The sequence below is a fragment of the Myotis myotis genome, unplaced genomic scaffold (genome assembly GCF_014108235.1).
Source record: "Myotis myotis isolate mMyoMyo1 unplaced genomic scaffold, mMyoMyo1.p scaffold_m19_p_16, whole genome shotgun sequence".
NCBI classification, from domain to species: domain Eukaryota; kingdom Metazoa; phylum Chordata; class Mammalia; order Chiroptera; family Vespertilionidae; genus Myotis; species Myotis myotis.
In genome coordinates this window covers 30167902-30188593 of record NW_023416320.1, presented here as the reverse complement: position 1 = coordinate 30188593, position 20692 = coordinate 30167902, and positions in this window count along the sequence as shown.

The window sequence follows — 20692 nt, the reverse complement described above, 5'->3', positions numbered from 1 at the left end:
TTTACTGCGCCTCCATTTATTTGTTAGGAACTGTGGTAAGCTCTTTGGATGTCTATTATTTCTGGTGCATAAAGAAATTTGAAGAGTTTAAAGAAGTTAAAACATGTGTTCAAGATCACAAACCTGATAAAGTTCAAATCCAAGTTTTTTTTGAGGACAAAACAATACTATATAGTCTATAATATGCTTTGATACCTCCTGGTGAAATTTGTTGTTTGGTGTGCTGGCAAAGATTGAGTCAAATTTTCTTTATATCTTTCAGAATCTTAGGTTTCAACTAAAACTTTGAATGTGAAAATGTCTTCAAGCCTCAAACAAAACCTGCAATTTGGGTACACTGTCACTAGGTGGCAGAAGATCTTCAATTGTTACTTTGTGATCTAAATGGCAATAACTATATGTGTGCTTGGGAGTTCCCATCACATGTGAACAGCACATCTTACAAGTTCTAACCACTCAAATATTTGACTCCTCTCTTTGAAAATGAAATAATATCAGTACTGAATTCATAAAATATGTTAAGGGTTAAATGAATGAATGGGACACAACAGACATTTGATATCAGTATTAACCTCCAGGAATGCTTGATCTTCTTCCTTATTCCAACAGCTAGTACAGTATCCCAGACTATTATTTAACAGCTGGGAGTGCATGTTAGCCCTTTATGTTCCTCTGCTATTCTGCATCTTTTTTGCAACCCAGCCCTTCCCAGCCAATTCTCACATTTTGCTGCCCACATTCCAATTTTAAAATTATATATATATATATATATATATATATATATATATATATATATATATATAATTACAATACACCTAACATATGTGATATATATTAGATATATTATATGTATTATTATAATGTCTAATAGTATCAGATTAATATAGATAACATTTTAGAGAAACTTCTAAAGAAATCTTCAGGATTGCCAATCTGCATGGGATGCTAACTGGGTACCTGTTGTTTTATTTAATCTTCTTAACAAGCTTATGAATTGGTTCATAATAATTATAATGTTGTTCCCAATATTATTTCCATTTTACACATGAGAAAATGGAGCTTGGAGGGGATAACAAACTTGGACGAACATATAGTTAGTAAGAAATCAGTTTAGATGTGAATGGGAAGACCAATTGCATAGCCCAAGCTCTTACATCTCATAGCCATGTTATTCACCTTGACTTTATGGCATGGTAACTTGCGGAGCATTTCTCAAAAGCCCTGGGCCGCTTCCACGCCCCCAGAATTAGAATCTGAGTATCTTCTTCAGTTCCACAGGCAATTGGGTTATGCAGATAGACTTGAGGCCAACTGTGTGACTCTTTCCTGCCTCCCACTAATAACTAATTGGGGCACAATTCTGTACCCTTCTCACTAATCCCTCAAATATCTTTTCTCTTGAAATGAATTCTACATGTTCAGGAGTTTGTGCTCAACCTCATCAAAGCCCCTCTTACTGCTTATCTGACAGAAAGGCACCTCGCCCCACTCTCACTGTTATAAAGGGAGTAACTGCCAGAGAGCAAGATAAAGAAACAGTCTCTCTTCTGTGGTTTCCTGTTCCTAATTCCACTGCATCTTTCTCTGCTACTCTGTCCTTTTGCCACTTGAAAGAAGTAAAAAGAGGAAAAATACTGATAGAATAGCATAATCCCATTGAGACCATAAAGTGCCCAGGGGCTGAGCATTTAGAAGACAATAAAATGAGTCTACGCTGCTTTTACTTTATAGAAAGGCCAAGTTGCCTTTTGCCATTCAGATCTCTAGCTGGAAGTGACTTACTTAAATTAATTTAAAGATGATAATGATTAAAATTAGATAGTGGGCTCAACCAGTGTGCTTTACCAACGCTGCTCCTTTTCTGCCTTGGGTGGGCGTTATTGAACAATATTTCTGCTGTCAGCAAATGTAAAGATGGAGGGGCAGGGTCCTGTGGTCTCTGTTCAGGTGCAGCGGTTGTGCCCTGAGCGGTCTGGAGAGGGAGTTTACTCTGAGATGCCAAAGGGGCCCAGGTAGCAGCAGAAGTGCTTTCAGAAACATCCACTGTCTCCTAACCTCCGAGGCACACTGTGCCCCTCAGTTCAGACACCCAGAAACCAGGTTTCTATTTCCCTGGGGTAAATGCCCAAGAGCGCAATTGCTGGACCTTATTGGAAGTCTCGTGTTCTTTGCATCTGGAAGGACCATCCATGCAGGAGCTGACCTTGCGCAGCATGGGGAGGAGGAGGACCTCCGCACAGGCAGAGGGCTCCCTGCACCCATGGCCTCAGGGATCCGCAGGGTCTTGTTTTCTTATCCATTCTGCCACTGTATGTCTTTTGATTAGAGCATTTAATACATTTATATTTAAAGTAATTGTTGACGTCTATGGCTCACGAACTGAAGGAAGAAAGATCCAAACACTCACGGCAAGAGGAGTTATTAGAGACACTACAGATCAAAAGATACTCACAGACTGAAAGTAAAGGGATGGTGGTAAAAGTTATTTCATGAAAATGGAAATTAAAAAAGCAAAAAGCTGGGGTAACAATACTTACACAAGACAAAATCGACTTTAAAACAAAGGCTATAACAAGAGATAACGAAGGACTTAGAAATCCCACTTCTGGGTATTTATTCAAAAAAATCCAAAACACCAAATCGAAAAGACATAGACATTCATGTTTACTGCAACATTGTTTACAATAGCAAAGATATGGAAGCAACTTAAGTGTCCATCAGCAGATGAATGGATAAAGACTTGGATATATACAATGGAATATGACTCCGTCATAGGGAAGAATAAAATCTTGCCATCTGCAACAACATGGATGGACCTAGAGAGTATTGTGCTGAATGAAATAAGTCAGGTAGAGAAAGACAAATGCCAGATGATTTCGCTTATATGTGGAGTCTAGAAAACAAAATAATAGAGCAAGCATAACAGTAACAGACTGATAAACACAGAGAATATTTTGAAGATTGCCAGAAGGAAGGGGTTTTACAAATGGGTAAAAAGAGGAAGAGATTAAGAAGTACAAATTGGTAGTTACAAAATAGTCATGGGCACATGTAAAGCACAGCATAGGAAATATAGTCAATAACATTATTATTATTATTATGTATAGTGTCAGGTGGGCACTAGATTTATCAGGGTGGTCACTTTGTAAGTTATATAAATGTCTAATCTCTATGTTGTACACCTCAAACTGATATAATATTGAAGCAGAATTTTTGGACTGGGCAGGATGTCCTGGATTCTTTGTCCACCGGAGCCGAAGAATGAATCCATGGACAGAAGGTGGTATAACAAAGGTGGAAATTTATTAAATTTATTAAATAACAAGTACAGACTCAGACATGGGGAGGGAGAAAGCGTCCCACTGAGTCCCTGTTTCCATGGTTTATAAAGGCTGTAGATTTTGGTGCCTTGATATCCCCTCTGATTGGTCACTACTTCCTTGGACTGGTTACTATAGTAACTTCTTTCCTTATTGTTTTCCTATTCCCTTTGGGATTTCTTCTTCTGGATGAAGTGCTTCCTTCCCTTTATTTTGTAAATACAGACCTTTTGCTGTTTCTAGCTCCCTCATTCTATGGAAATGTACCTGTTGAAGCTTTTCAGTTCCCCTATTCTATGGAGATATACCTTCTGTTGCTCTGGAACCCTGTGCTTCTTCCATGGTCCTCTTAATTTCTAAAATTTCCTAAACCTGTCTTTTTCAGCCCTAAAAATTCCGTTTCAATATTGTTTCTAAACTCTAATTGTAAAATTAAAAAATATTAAAATAAAATTTAAAAGTTTTTTTAAAAAGATAAAAGGGCTAGCTCTCCCTAAGCACACAATGTCACATGTTCTTTTGTCAATGCACTTATTTTCTCTGAAATTTCCAATTTCTCATCTGTAAAATGTAAGTATCATACTACATGACTTCTAAAGTCATATTATAACCGTGTAGAAATATTAACAAAGTCTTTAACATGATTATTTCCTCTTTAAGGGCTGACACTAATATAGAAGGATGAGGTGCTTATTTGTTAGGTGCTCTTGATGGGAAACACCTGGGTTTTTAGAGTATCGTGAGCTCAATTAGCAAATGGTGAAAAGGACTTGGTGTTCTAGGCTACATCATAAGAAGTACAGTTTGCAGTTGAAAGGAGGTGAAAGAACCATTGTACTCTTCGTTATTCAAATGACACTTGTATACATATGTTTAGTTCTGGCCAATGTACCTTAGGAATGGCACTGGCAACCTAGAGTGCATCCAGAGAGAGCCAAAAATACAAGGATCTCAATCATTACATATGAGAAACAGCTGAAGAAGCTTGGAATGTTTGATTTGGAAACACATATATGAATACTCTGCATGAGAAGTTCAATTTATTCAATATTGTACCAGAAATCAGAATCAAATGTAAGGGTTGGAAATTACAGGAAAGAAGTTTTTGAGTTTGATAAAAACAAAAACAAAAACAAAAACAAAACGCATTCTGATAATGAGTTGTTCAAAATAAAATTAATTTCTTTGAAAATGAAAATAATTTCATATCACTGACTGTATATAAACTGAGGCTGTATAGACAACGACTGTGAATTTTGTCACGTGGTTTCTCCATTTGGACCAAGCTCAGTTAACAGGTGTCCATGGTCCCTGACAAATGTAGACTCTCTGACACTGAATGTATTTCCTTCCCACCACCCTGCAGCCAAAAGGAGAATTTGCTCAATTCTTTTGCTGAATTGAAGAGAGCAGATAATAGGTAGAAGAACATCTTTTCCTGTTTGTTTTGGAAGAGCTTATAATGAATATTAATTCAGGGAAAGACAAGACAAGACCATTCATTTGTATCCAGCTTCGGATTTCTCAAAACCATGTCCATGAAAGAAGAACATGGCTCACTCTTCCATCAGTCAGCAGCTTCTTTTCCATGGTTACCCCTGAGATTGTCTTGACTCTTAGAGTTTTTAAATTTTTTATCAGGATTAAATCTATAGAAATGATTTTGCATTTTTATAATAAAATTAGGATTTTTTTAAAGCAAGAATTAATGTGCTAAAAAGTTATCCTATAAACCAGATCCTTTGACATTAGATTTTATTTAAGGACAATCCATGAGACTGAAGAAATAAAAGTCAATGTGAATGGATAAGCCAGGCAGAGAAGGATAAGTATCACATGATCTCACTCACTTGTGGAATATAAACTGATGAACAAAAATAGATCCAGAGACAAAGAAACATTGAACAGACCATCAAACCTCAAGAGTGAAGGCAGGGGAGGGTGGGTGGGGGGGTAAAAGACCAACCAAAGGACATATATGCATGCATATAAGCATAACCGATGGACACAGACAGTAGGGGGGTAAGGGCATGTGCTGGGGGGATGGGAGCAGCCGGGGAGAGGTCAATGGGGGATAAAAGGAGACATATGTAATACTTTCAACAATGAAGAATTTACATTAAAAAATAAAAACAAAATTAAAAAAGCCAATGTGAATATTTACATAGAATTAGGTTAGAGGTTAGAACAAATGAGCATCTGCGAAAGAGGTAGATGATCTCTTATTCACACTGGCTTTTTAAGGCACTGAATGTGATTTGGCTTCCAGTTAGCCAAAGAATTCCAGATCATATCAAAATCTCTTTCATATAGTTTAAAAATATTTTGCTTTCTCTCAAGATGTTATGTGCACTTCTGCTTTTACATCAAAACAAGGGCCACACCAACGGTAATATCCCCCTACAGTTAATGTACTCAACCTTGTTTGTGAATCATGGTTTCTAAATGACAAAGACAAAAACTGACATGCTTTCAGAACATAAATTAAGGATATAAATGATCTTTTCAACAGTTAATAAGACTAGGAGAAAAATGTGTCTCCCTTGTAGAGTAGAAAGAATTAAAATGATAAATGAAAGTACACATTAGCTTTTACTGGTTTTGAGTACCTCTGGGTTAGTAGTTGACTAGTAGAGGGTAGGCCTTTAAAGGATGAAAGAAAAAAATCCCGAGGGTGCTATTAACACTGATGAGCACTTTAGGTAATTGGGGCAGGAAGTTCAGTCTAGGCAGAAACACAAAACAAGAGGAGAAAATTAAATTACATATTTTTAAGAAAGTATTGCCACTTTCATAAAGGAAAGTCATTGAATTCCAATAAGTCTAATAATATAACTACTCCATATGTGTTCCCTCAAAATTGTGGATATGAAGTGTGACTCAAGCCCCCCTACTTCTCTACTTCCCTATCTTCAGCCACAGTCGCCTTTCCCCTCCTTAGAAGCCTGTTTGCTGCACAGGGCCTAGTCAGTGAGTTATACCGAAGTCATCATAATGCTTAAAGTACTGAGTGTGAACACTCCCAGGGTTACTTGCATTGTAACTAGGTCATGACCCTCGCTTTCAGGCTCTTTTGTAGAATTTTTGAGTCATCCTGAGGAAGATAGAGTCATTTGTAGGACAGGATTTTCCAAAAGTCCTTAAATCAAAACCATATGCACAAATATGAATGCCTACTTTCAAAATAACACTGACTGAAGCAGTCCAACTGCCCCATCAGTAGATGAGTGGATCAAAACTTGTGTTACATTTCCACACTGGAATACTACTCAGCCATAAAAAGAAGAAAATCTTACCCTTTTCAACAGATCTGCAAAGTATTATACTAAGTGAAATAAGCCAGTCAGAGAAAGAAAAATACCATATGATTTCACTTATATGTGGGATCTAATGAACAAAATAAACTAGCAAGCAAAATAGAAACAGACTCATAGATACAGAGAACAAGCTGACAGCTGTTAGAGGGGAAGGGGATTGGGGACTGGGTGAAAAAGGTAAAGGGATTAAGCAAAGAAAATAAAAACGCCTCATAGACACAGACAATAGTATGGTCAATAGTATGGTGATTACAAGAAGGAAAGAGGGGTGGGGGGAAGTTAGAAGAGGGTAAAGGGGGGATAAATGGTGATGGAAGGAGATGACTTGGGATGGTGAACACACAATACAATATACAGATGACGTATTATAGAATTATACACCTGAAACCTATATCATCTTATTGACCAATGTCACCCCAATAAATTCAATTAAAGAATAACAACTATTGCTCTTTCCCTGATGGGATATTCTTGTTTATTTTATTTTATTCTTTTTTATTGAATTTATTGGGGTACAGGTTTCAAGTGTACAACTCAATAAAACATCATCTGCACACTGCATCATGTGCCCATCACCCCAAGCAAAGTCTCTTTCCATCCCCATTCCCCCCCTGTTTGTCCACCTCCACCTACCTCCCATCCCCCCTTTCCCTCTGGGAATCACCACACAGTTGTTTGTGTGTGTGTGTGTGTGTGTATGTGTGTGTGTTTTGATTAATCACTTCACCTTTTCTCCTGTCACCTTCTCTCACAGCTGTCAGTTTATTCCATGTATCCATGCCTCTGTTTCTATTTTGTTCCTCATTTTATTTTTTTCATTAGATTCCACATATAAGTGAGTTCATATGGTATTTGTCTTTCTTTGACTGGCTTATTTCACTCAGCATAATACTCTCCAGGTCCATCTCTGATGAGTTTTATTATGTCTGCTCTGAAATAGGCATTTTTAAAAAATGTTTCATTGACATCTAGCATCATGGGAGCTCTCCTTGAAAAGTTGTAAGGGAGATCCCCCTGACTATATGTGGGTGTGTGAGATGCTAGGACCTTTGGAGCCTAACCAATCATCAGTGTCTAATTAACATAAACATTTATTTATTCAAATAGAGGTCCGGTGAAAGAAATTGGTGCACTGGGGTGGGGGGGAGGAGAGGGGGGGCAGCCTCAGTCAGGTCTGTGCCCTCTTGCAGTCTGGGACCCCTCGGGGGATGTCTGCCTGCTGGCTTAGGCTTGATCCCCCTGGCAGTCTGGGATTCTCACAGTCCAGGACCACTTGCTCCTTACCACCGGCCTGCTTGCTACTTCTTAGCACTGCCTCAGAGGCGGGAGAGGCTCCCATCACTGAGGCTGCACTCGCCAGCCATGAGCACGGCTTCTGGCTGAGCAGCGCTCCCCCTGTGGGAGCGCGCTGACCACCAGGGGGCAGCTCCTGCATTGAGCATCTGCCCCCTGGTCATCAGTGCACATCATAGGGAAAGGTTTTTCTACTGTTCATTCTATTTGCATATTAGGGTTTTATTATATAGGATCGTTGAGTACATACTTGATTTTAGACCCCATGATGGGAGAGAACAAGGCATGGTCCTTTCCATTGAAGAGCTGACATTCTAACTCTAGCAAAAGAATTTTTCCCTTTAGTTATACTGTGATCAAACCTAAAAGTACAATGCATATAGAAATTTGAAATGAACTACTGGTTTATTTCCCAACTCTGTGTATTCTAGAACTTTCAGGGTTTGCTGGTTTTGTTATATAATATCACACAATGTAAATACTAATATGTAGTCTATGGGCAACCATTTTGGAACTAAAACTTATGCTTAAAGTTAAGATTCAGCCTTGATCTTTGAAGATCTTTCCACAAATGGAAAAGAAACCCAAAATTCTCTGGGATAAGTAAGCTTAGTTTTCTTAAGTTGTGAATGATAAGCCTGCTGCTCTCTACTCATAAAATTAATTTAGAATTATAAAAAAAATCCAAATACATCAAATCCATATCTTTTGTGGTCTAAAAGTCATAGTCTGTTACTGATTTTTCCCCCAATCTGTATGGGGCTAATAAAAATCATAAATATGCCATTTGTGACAATGTGGGTGGACCTTGAAATAAGTCAGAGAGAGAAAGACAAATACCATATGATTTCACTTATATGTAGAATCTAAAAAAAAAAGATAAAACAAAAGAAATGAACTTATAGATACAGAGAACATACTGGTGGTTGTTAGAGGCAGGGGTGGGGGATGATGGGTGAAGGTCAACAGGTACAAACTTTCTTATTTATAAAAGAAATAAGTCATGGGGATGTAATGTACAGCATGGTGACTATAGTTAATAAAATTATATTGCATATTGGAAACTTTCTAAGAGAGTATATCTCATAAGTTCCCATTACAAGAAAAAGAATAATAACTATATATGGTGACAAATGTTGACTAGACTTATTGTGGCAATCATTTTGCAACATATACAATTATTGCATCATTATGTTGTATACCTGAGAGAAATAAAATGTCATATGTCAATTATAATACAACAAAAAGTTATACGTGCAATTCTTCTTCTTCTTTCTCCTTCTACTTATTCTTCTTTGTCTCTTGTAAACTTCAGGCAAACATCACAGTTCTGTCACAAAAACCCACTTAGCGGGAATAGAGTTGCAGAGTTCCAGGAGCATGGTTCTGCTTGCAAATATTAAGTAAATACTTATATATTTAAACATAGAATCTACAAGTTAGAGAGCTAGTACAAAGGGTTTCATGTTATGACTTGACTGTGTTTCTCAGTGAACACAAAGCAATCTTGAGATATTACTTTCCTAATTATATTATGAATTTAGTAATAATATCTTACCTGTCATACATATTGAAATATCATTCAAATTCACTTGAAACTTGGGAGGAGCTACTACTATTCAAAGGCTACTTCTTTCAATACTTTTTAAATTCAATTCAATTCAATTCAATTCAATTCAATTCAATTCAATTCAATTCAATAGTATTTTAGTGCACTGAACATCTCAGCTTAAGGTTCTATGCTAGAAAGGAAATACTGTGAAGTTTGTTATTTGTAGTCACAGAAAAAAAAACTACAATATGTCAGTGAGATCAAACATGGGTAGACAAAGAAACCCCCAAAGGAAAGAGAAGGAGGACTCTCCAGAAAAGCAGCTAAGTAATACAGAGGCATGCAACATGACAGAAAAAGAATTCAGAATAAGGGTTCTAGAGTGCATAAACCGGATGGAGGAAAAAATCAACAACTTCTGCAAGAAGCAAGAAGAAACAGATGAAAAAGTCAACTACCTATGCAAGAAGCTAGAATAAACAGATGAAAAAATCAACAACTTAAATAAGACCCTTTGTAATACTTTAAGCAATAAAAAAAAAAAGAAAAAAAAACTACAATGTGTTTTTGAATGACTTACTTAGAAGTTTATATGTACTAAGATATAAATTTTATTAATTAAAAAATAAAGGTCCACAGTTTGACATTTCAAAATTATTGAAATACTAGACACCCAATGCATGAAATTCATGCACTTGGGGGGGGGGGGGTTGTACCTCAGCCCAGCCTACACCCTCTCCAATCTAGGACCCCTCAGGGTATGTCTGACTGACGGTCGGACATTTCTCTCACAATCTGGGACAGCTGGTTCCTAACGATTCGCCTGCCTGCCTGCCTGATCAACCCTAACCACCTTTATCTTCTGGCCTGATCGCCCCTAACCACCTTTGCCTACCAGCCTGATCGCTCCTAACTGCCTTCCCCTTCAGGCCTTATTCCCCTAACTACCTATGCCTCGGCCCCTGCCACCGTGGCTTTGTCTGGAAGATGTCTGGTCTAATTAGCATATTACCCTTTTATTAGTATAGATGATTTCTGTTTAACTATACATGGTTAATCTGCAGACCAATTTGACCAGACCTTTACTTAAAACCACCCACATTATGTAATTGAGACATGTCAGTACCTTAGATGGTCACTGAAACATTGATTCTTCTGGCATTATGCCTCGTAATTTTTTATTTCCCCCTCCTGTAGTTTCAGAATTCAAGTTCAACTTCTAAGCAGCACCACATGAAGTTACTCTACTAAGATTATGAAAGGAAAAGGTAAAAGTGTGCACTATTTTCATACCTATCACAATCATTGTCACATGAATAGATTCTTCACCTGACATTTTCTATTCTTATAACAATCTTTGTCACAAGGATAAGTTTTTTTTAATGTTTCATCCATGCTGTGAAAGTCAGCAGTCAAATCTACTACCTTGACCTTCCTAATGTTCTCTCATTTGATTAGGCAGCTATTTCTCTTCTTTCCTGTTAACACCATTGGTAACTTAGGAGAAAGAGGTAGAATGGCTAGTCAATCAAAATGAGACTATAACGGTTAACGCAGAATAGTTTACTCCTTTCATAGCTAACACTAGCCATTGAGATTCTCATGTCTTATTATTGTGACAAAAAATGACAAAGGAACAGAAAATGGCACAATGTGGATCCATTCTCATAACAACAATCATAAGAAGAATAAGAACTAGTACAAACAACCTATTCCTCTTCTAGTCTAGGAAACTTGTTCTATGTGACTGTAGTTGGAGTTATTTTTAGTCAACTCAGACAATTTCTCCTTCAAATAATGAATTAATTTAAGTGAATTCAATGCTGGGAAAATACCAATCTCAGAGGAATCATAATTATTTTACTTCTATGCCTCTATCTATAATTTCATACATTTCTCTCATTAGAGATTATTTCCATGCAATGTACTAAATTTACCAAACAATACTAGTAAATGCTTCATTTTTTAATCAAAAATAGATAAGAATAAAACATTTGACAGTAAATGATATCAATCTGGAAAAAATTATTGACTAGTCGGCTGATTTTCTGGCATCCTTATACAGACTAAGGGTAGGAGTGAGTTGGCTAAGTTAATAAGTGTGGACAGGATGGCGGCGGTATAGGCAGACGCGTCCCAGGTCGTGTCCCTGAGCAAATGGAGTGAGCAGCTGAAACTAGTAACATCCACCCCGAATTGGCGAAATTCCTCAGCTGGCGAGACGGTTTGCAGCCGGGAAGAGCAGAACTCCCCTGGAAAGGTAAAAAAACCAGGGATTTGGGCAGGAAAGTTCGCCAGACCTCTGAGCCCAGAGAGTCGGAGGGAGACCGCGTGGCAGACAGCCGCGTCCCTTGGGACAGGCACAGCCCCTAACAGGGGAAAGGAGAACCGCGGGATTCCTGGCGCCGCCAGGGGAATTGAGAGCTCGGTCTGTGATCACGGAGGACTGAGCCTAAAGGGGGCAGCCTGAAGAGCTGACCAGACCATGCAGTCCCGGTAAGAGAAGAAGCTTACAGAAACCAAGCCTTCCCCGTTTCCGCGGCCGGCGTTTGTTTGTTTGTTTTCACTGAACCCTGTTCATGGGACATGTCGGATACAGACACTCACCTGTGCTGAAGAGAGGGAGAGTGTGCGGAGGAGTGGAATCTGGGGAGAGACTGAGGAGAGAAGGGGGGCAGGGAGAGGTGGCAGCGAATTGAGTGCTGAGCCACCCCTGAGCCCAGGGCTGAGGCAGCCATTCTCTCCGGAGAGTGAGACTCCTCCCCCCAGCCCCCAGGCAAGGAGCACAGCCACACCCAGATTCCACCCTGTAGGAGATCAAGGATTAAAATAACCTGATCAGTCCCTGGGAGTTAACAGGGTCTGGCCTACAGAGGGATTTTCAATCCCAGCAACAACACAGCACTGGTAACTCTTACGCAGCCAGCTCTGGGCAGTGAACTTCCACTGGACAGAGAGGCCCTATAGCCTCAGAGGCCAACCCCAGAACACTGCCACCCAGAGGCTGACCCACAAACTGACTCTTTGCTAAACACAAAATAAGGCAGTCTGGGAAACAAATGCGGCTTGCTTTAAAATAAGGACTGTGGTTTACAACACAGAGGAACAGTGTATCGCAGGGAAACTCAACACTCTCCTGAATACCTGGCAGGTCTAAGGCGAGCCACACTGAAGAATAGAAGAACCGAAGGACCTTCACTACTGCAATATTTTTTTTTTCTTTTTTCACCTTTTAACTAAGAAACCAATTTTTTTTTCTTTTTTTTTTTCTTTTCTTCTTCTTCTTTTTTTTTCTTCTTTTTTCCATCACCTGATTTTACCCTTTTAATTACTACCTTCTTATTTTTAACCAGTATTATTACTGCTACCATTTTACCATTTTTTTTTTTAAAGTGCCATTTTATTTTCTGTTTATTTTATTTTGGGATTAGTGTTCTCCATTCTATTTTCATCGTTATATTATTGGTTGTTTCTAGTTTGCATTCATCTCCAGGGAGCTGTTGCTGGAAGTTGTTGGGATTAATGGCTGTTCTATAGGTGTATTCTCCTCATATAAAAAAGTCTCTTCCCCTCTTCCACTTCATTCTCTCTTTTCGCTCTTTTTTTTTTCTTTTCTTTTCTTTTCTCGCTTTTATTTTCCCCCCTCCTTTTTCCCAATTTCATTTTTGCACTCCTTTTTTTGGTCCCTAATTTTCTTTTCTTTTTTCTCTTTTCTCTTTTTCTCTTCCTTCTTCCTTATCCCCTAATTCTCTTAATTCAGGTGGTCACCTTTATTTGGGGTTATTCATATCGTGAATATATTTGTGTATAGTGCCTGGTACGTGGTGCCTTGTTGTGTTGTATTTTGTGCCTTTAAATCAACGCAGCAGATCCAAGCAACAGCAACCTCCTGAGCACCACACCCTCTGCTGAGGAACAGCAGCTGTACGTGAAACCTTGCCCCACCAGCCAGAAGAGCCACCACAGCTGTGACCAGCACCCACCAGAGGAGCTGCTGCCAACTGAAGAGCAGCTGCTACCGCAACCGCCAGAAGAGCAACCACAGACCAAGGAGTCACTGCCACCAAGGGAGCAGCCACTGAACGACTCAACATCTAGATATGTCAGCGAGATCAAACATGGGTAGACAAAGAAACCCCCAAAGAAAAGAGAAGGAGGACTCTCCAGAAAAGCAGCTAAGTAATACAGAGGCATGCAACATGACAGAAAAAGAATTCAGAATAAGGGTCCTAGAGTGCATAAACCGGATGGAGGAAAAAATCGACAACCTCTGCAAGAAGCTAGAAGAAACAGATGAAAAAATCAACAACTTAAGTAAGACCCAAGAAGAAATGAAGAGTGATATAGCTGCAATGAAAAACTCCATTGAAAGTATCAACAGTAGACTAGGAGAAGCGGAGGACCGAATTAGTGATTTAGAAGACAAGGAAGCAAAACACACCCAAAACGTACTGCAATTGGAGAAAAAAATGAAAAGACAGGAGGAAAGCCTAAGGGAGCTTTGGGACAACATGAAACGAAACAACATACGAATAATAGGGGTACCAGAACAACAGAAGGATGAACAAGGATTAGAAAACCTATTAGAAGAAATAATATCAGAAAACTTCCCTGAGGTGGGGAAGAAAAAAGTCACACAAGCCCAGAGAGTCCCAAACAAGTTGAACCCAAAAAGACCCACACCAAGACACATCATAATTACCATGGCAAATGTTCAGGACAAGGAGAGAATCTTACAGGCTGCAAGAGAGAGACGGAAAGTTACATACAAGGGATCTCCCATTAGATTGTCAAATGATTTCTCAACAGAAACACATCAGGCCAGAAAAGAATGGACGGAAATTTACAAAGTGATGCAAAGCAAAGGACTAAATCCAAGAATACTCTATCCAGCAAGGCTATCATTCAAACTTGAAGGGGAAATAAGAAGCTTCACAGACAAAAAAAGGCTAAGGGAGTTTATCACCACCAAGCCAGCAATGCAAGGAATGCTAAAGGGACTGGTATAAAAATAAGAAATAAAAAGCTCAGAAAGAAAACAGCCACACAAAAACAGAAATGGCTACAAACAAGTACCTTTCAATAATAACTTTAAACGTAAACGGACTAAATGCTCCAAACAAAAGACATCGAGTGGCTGAATGGATAAAAAAACATGACCCATACATCTGCTGTCTACAAGAAACCCACCTCATTAGAAGGGACTCACACAGACTGAAAGTGAAAGGATGGAAAAATATCTTTCAGGCAAATGGAAAGGAAAAGAAAGCTGGGGTAGCAATACTTATATCGGACAAAATAGACCTCAAAGTGAAGGCCATAACAAGAGATAAGGAAGGCCACTTCATAATACTAAAGGGATCAATACAACAAGAAGATATAACCCTGGTAAACATATATGCACCCAATGCAGGAGCACCCAAATTCATAAAAAAACTCCTGGAAGATATCAAAGGAGAGATCGACAACAATACAATCATAGTAGGGGACTTTAATACACCACTAACAGCACTGGATAAGTCCTATAGACAAACAATCAGCAAAGATACAGCAATCCTAAATGACTCACTAGATCAGATGGACTTAATAGACATCTTCAGAACACTTCACCCCAAAGCCAGGGAATATACATTCTTCTCAAGTGCTCATGGGACATACTCAAAAATAGACCATATATTGGGTCACAAGCAAAGTATCCCCAAATTCAAGAAAATTGAAATCATAAAAAGCGTCTTCGCAGACCATGATGGCATAATATTAGAAATAAACTACAATAAAAACAACCCAAAATACTCAAACACTTGGAAGCTGAATAGCATGCTATTAAGTATTGATTGGGTTACCAATGAAATCAAAGAAGAAATTAAAAACATCCTGGAAACTAATGACAATGAAAACACAACAATCCAAAACCTATGGGACACAATGAAAGCAGTCCTGAGAGGGAAGTTTATAGCTCTACAGGCCTATCTCAACAAACAAGAAAAAATGGTAGTAAATCATCTAACTCTACAACTCAAAGAATTAGAAAGAGGGCAACAAGAAAACCCGAGAGTGAGCAGAAGGAAGGAGATAATAAAGATTAGAGCAGAAATAAATGACATAGAGACCAAAAAAACAATACAGAAAATCAATGAAACCAAGAGCTGGTTCTTTGAAAGGATAAACAAGATTGACAAACCTCTAGCCAGACTCACCAAGAAGCAAAGAGAGAGGACCCAAATAAACAAAATCAGAAACGATAGAGGCGAAATAACAACAGACCCCACAGAAATACAAATGATTGTTAAAAAATACTATGGACAGCTCTACTCCAACAAACTAGACAACCTGGGGGAAATGGACAAATTCCTAGAAAAATACAACATTCCAAAACTCAATCAGGAAGAATCTAAAAATCTCAACAGGCCAATAACTATGGAAGAAATTGAAGCAGTCATCAAAAAGCTTCCAGCAAACAAAAGCCCAGGACCAGACGGCTTCACAGGGGAGTTTTACCAAACATTCAAGGAAGAACTAAAACCTATCCTCCTCAGACTACTACAAAAAATTCAAGAGGAAGGAACACTTCCAAGCTCATTCTATGAAGCCAGCATCACCCTAATACCAAAACCAGGTAAAGACAACACAATGAAAGAGAATTACAGGCCAATATCCCTCATGAACATAGATGCCAAAATCCTCAACAAAATCTTAGCAAATCGGATCCAGCAGTACATCAGAAAGATCATACACCATGACCAAGTAGGATTTATCCCAGGGATGCAAGGATGGTACAATATCCGCAAATCAATAAACGTGATACATCACATAAACAAATTGAAAGAAAAAAACCACATGGTCATATCAATTGATGCAGAAAAAGCATTTGACAAAATTCAACACCCATTTTTGATAAAAGCTCTCAGCAAGGTGGGAGTAGAAGGATCATACCTCAACATAATAAAAGCCATATATGACAGGCCCACAGCAAACATCATACTCAATGGACAAAAACTAACACCATTTCCCCTAAGAACAGGAACAAGACAGGGATGCCCCCTCTCACCACTCCTGTTCAACATAGTACTGGAAGTGTTAGCCATTGCAATTCGGCAAGAAGAAGAAATAAAAGGCATCCAAATTGGAAAAGAGGAAGTAAAACTGTCCTTATTTGCAGATGACATGATATTATACATACAAAACCCTAGAGACTCCATCAAAAAGCTACTGGACTTAATACATGAATTTGGCAATGTAGCAGGATACAAAATTAACCCCAAGAAATCCGAGGCATTTCTATACACCAATAGTGAACTTTCAGAAAGAGAGATTATAAAAACAATCCCGTTTACCATCGCACCAAAAAAATTAAGCTACCTAGGAATAAACTTAACTAAAGAGGTAAAAGACCTCTACTCAGAAAACTACAGGACGTTGAAAAAAGATATAGAGGAAGACATAAACAGATGGAAGAACATACCGTGTTCATGGATTGGTAGAATCAACATCATTAAAATGTCCATACTACCCAAAGCAATCTATAAATTCAACGCACTTCCCATTAAAATACCAACGGCATACTTCAGAGATCTAGAACGAACTCTCCAAAAATTCATCTGGAATAAAAAAAGACCCCGAATAGCTGCAGCAATCCTGAAAAAGACCAAAGTAGGTGGGATCTCAATACCAGATATCAAGATGTATTACAAAGCCACTGTTCTCAAAACTGCCTGGTACTGGCACAAGAATAGGCATATAGATCAATGGAATAGAATAGAGAGCCCAGAAATCGGCCCGAACCAATATGCTCAATTAATATTTGACAAAGGAGGCAAGAACATACAATGGAGCCAAGATAGTCTCTTCAATAAATGGTGTTGGGAAAATTGGACAGATATATGCAATAAAATGAAACTAGACCACCAACTTACACCATACACAAAAATAAACGCAAAATGGATAAAGGACTTAAATGTACGACAGGAAACCATAAAAATTCTAGAAGAATACAAAGGCAACAAAATCTCAGACATATGCCGAAGCAATTTCTTCACTGATACAGCTCCTAGGGCACTTGAAACTAAAGAGAAAATGAACAAATGGGACTACATCAAAATAAAAAGCTTCTGCACAGCAAAAGAAACCATCAACAAAACAACGAGAAAACCCACTGTGTGGGAAAACATATTTGCCAATGTCATAACTGATAAGGGCCTAATCTCCAAAATTTATAGGGAACTCATACAACTTAACAAAAGGAAGATAAACAATCCAATCAAAAAATGGGCAAAGGACCTAAATAGACACCTTTCAAAGGAGGACATTCAGAAAGCCAAGAGACATATGAAAACATGCTCAAAGTCACTAATCATCCGAAAGATGCAAATCAAAACAACAATGAGGTACCATCTCACACCTGTCAGACTGGCTATCATCAACAAATCAACAAACGACAAGTGCTGGAGAGGATGTGGAGAAAAAGGAACACTTGTGCACTGCTGGTGGGAATGCAGACTGGTGCAGCCACTATGGAAGACAGTATGGAGTTTCCTTAAAAAACTGAAAATGGAACTCCCATTTGACCCTGTGATCCCACTTCTAGGAATATATCCCAAGAAACCAGAAACACCAATCAGAAAGGATATATGCACCCCTATGTTCATAGCAGCACAATTCACCATAGCTAAGATCTGGAAACAACCTAAGTGCCCATCAGTAGATGAATGGATTAGAAAACTGTGGTACATCTACACGATGGAATACTATGCTGCTCTAAAAAGGAAGGAACTCTTACCATTTGCAACATCATGGATGGAATTGGAGAGCATTATGCTAAGTGAAATAAGCCAGTCAATGAAGGAAAAATACCACATCATCTCTCTCATTCATGGATAATAGAGACCATTATAAACTTTTGAACAATAATAGATACAGAGGCAGAGCTGCCTCAAACAGATTGTCAAACTGCAGCAGGAAGGCCGGGGAGGGTTGCGGGGCAGGAGGTAGGGGGGTAAGAGATCAACTAAAGGACTTGTATGCATGCATATAAGCATAACCAGTGGACATAAGACATTGGGGGGTAGGGGAGGCTAGGGGACTGTCTAGGGCGGGGGGATAAAATGGACACATATGTAATACCCTTTGTAATACTTGAAGCAATAAAAAAAAAAAAAAAAAAAATAAGTGTGGACAGCCAATGCTGGTCATCACTCCAGCTGGTCAATTCAGACTGGGGTGTGGTGTGCATTGACTTTCTGACTAATCAAATGTATTGGCAACCCTTACCTTTATTTTTAATATATAGACATCTAAATCATCTATAGAAACACTGTGAGACAAATAATGATTATTGATTATAAGACAACCCATCTAAAGAGAAAATATTAGACATTTTTAAGATGAGTCATTGTTTTATTTTGTTTTGAGGGAGATGGCAAAGTTTTACTCAGAAAGTGATTCAGTCTTTGTCAGCAATTTATTTAGCCCAGGTTCATTGTGGGAATTATAATAATTTCACAAGCCAATAGCATACAGGATAATATCTCTTAAATAGCCAAATAAAGAAACAACATACTCCACAAAAATGACAGATTAATCACACTCTTGTTCTAGGCAAGGGGAGGTGAAAGGGATAAAGTCCAAATTTAGAGGTGTTTCTTTTATGAGTTTGGTTTCTGGGGAGATGGCTTAACTGACTGTGAATTGACACCCACCAGTCAGTGCAAAACAAAAGTCTAGCACAGTGATGGTGAACCTATGACACACGTATCAGAGGTGACACGCAAACTCATTTTTTCGGTTGATTTTTCTTTGTTAAATAGAATTGAAATATATAAAATAAATATCAAAAATATAAATCTTTGTTTTACTATGGTTGCAAATATCAAAATATTTCTATATGTGACACGGCACCAGAGTTAAGTTAGGGTTTTTCAAAATGCTGACATGCTGAGCTCAAAAGTTTCACCATCACTGGTCTAGGATGACCCTGGCTGGTTTGGCTCCGTGTATAGAGTGTAGGCCTGTGGACTGAAGGGTCCCGGGTTTGATTCTGGTCAAGGGCACATTCTTCGGTTGTAGGCTTGATTCCCAGCACTGGTCTGGGCTCATGTGGGAGCCAACCAATCGATATATCTCTCTCACATCGATTTTTCTCTCTGTGTGTCTCTCTCTTCTAAAAATCAATAGAAAAATATCCTTGGGTGAGGATTAATAACAACAAAAACAAAATGTCTCCCATGTTGCTAGAGCAGGTTGCTAGGACACGAAAAGGCTAGTGTTGGCAGACAGGCTAGAATGCTCCGAGGATCATCCTACCAGAGACCATTGCACCATTTAGCACCACTACGCACCAGAGTCACCTTGGCCAAAGCAGGAGCACGTTCTCAAGATCTTGGAAGAGCTGTTTAGGTCAGCAAAGTATACCTTGCCCAAACCGAATCTCAAATGGTCCTCACCAACTCTAAGTATTTGGAGTCTAAATTTCCCCTTGCCATGGCTGCTTCTCCATGTTTTTATGGATAAGCCCCCAGCAGCATCCATAATTAGCTGGGCTATGTCGACAACAGATGTGGGATGATGATATCTTGACATCTTATTTCATACTTCTATCAAAACAACTTGACTTCAAAAAACAAATTTTGTTGGACTTGGCAATGAACAAGGGGATTAAAACAACTTCACTGAGACCATAAACCAGTGGATTTGAAATCATATTAAACCTATTTACAGCAGACACAAAGCACCCCAAATATTTTTATTTCAAAAGAAAACATTTTATTTCTACATTTTTAAAACTTGGGATGAAACTAAAACTTTGACCAAATTTATTGAATTTATTGCATATTTAGCATTGTATAGATAGTTGCCTTAGTTTCATGCATTTAATGTGTTCAATAATTGTTCACTGAATAAACCAATTGTTCACTGAATAAACTAATTGTTCACTGAATAAATGAATGAGAGCTCATACTTCTGCCTTTTTTGTATATGTTTGTTTTCTCCATGGAGTTTCTGGAGAAGGTGAGAAGACTCAGGGGGGATAACCAGTGCTGAGGGAGATCCTGACAACTCTCTAGGGTATGGGTTTATTACTAGGAGACTGAGGCAAATTCTACACCCTGAGCATTCAATCCAAGCAATTGTTGACTGAATCTAGTACACAGAACTCTCCTGAACAAAATGCCATTTGTTTTGATAAGTTCAGGGGATGGACAATATTTGGTCCT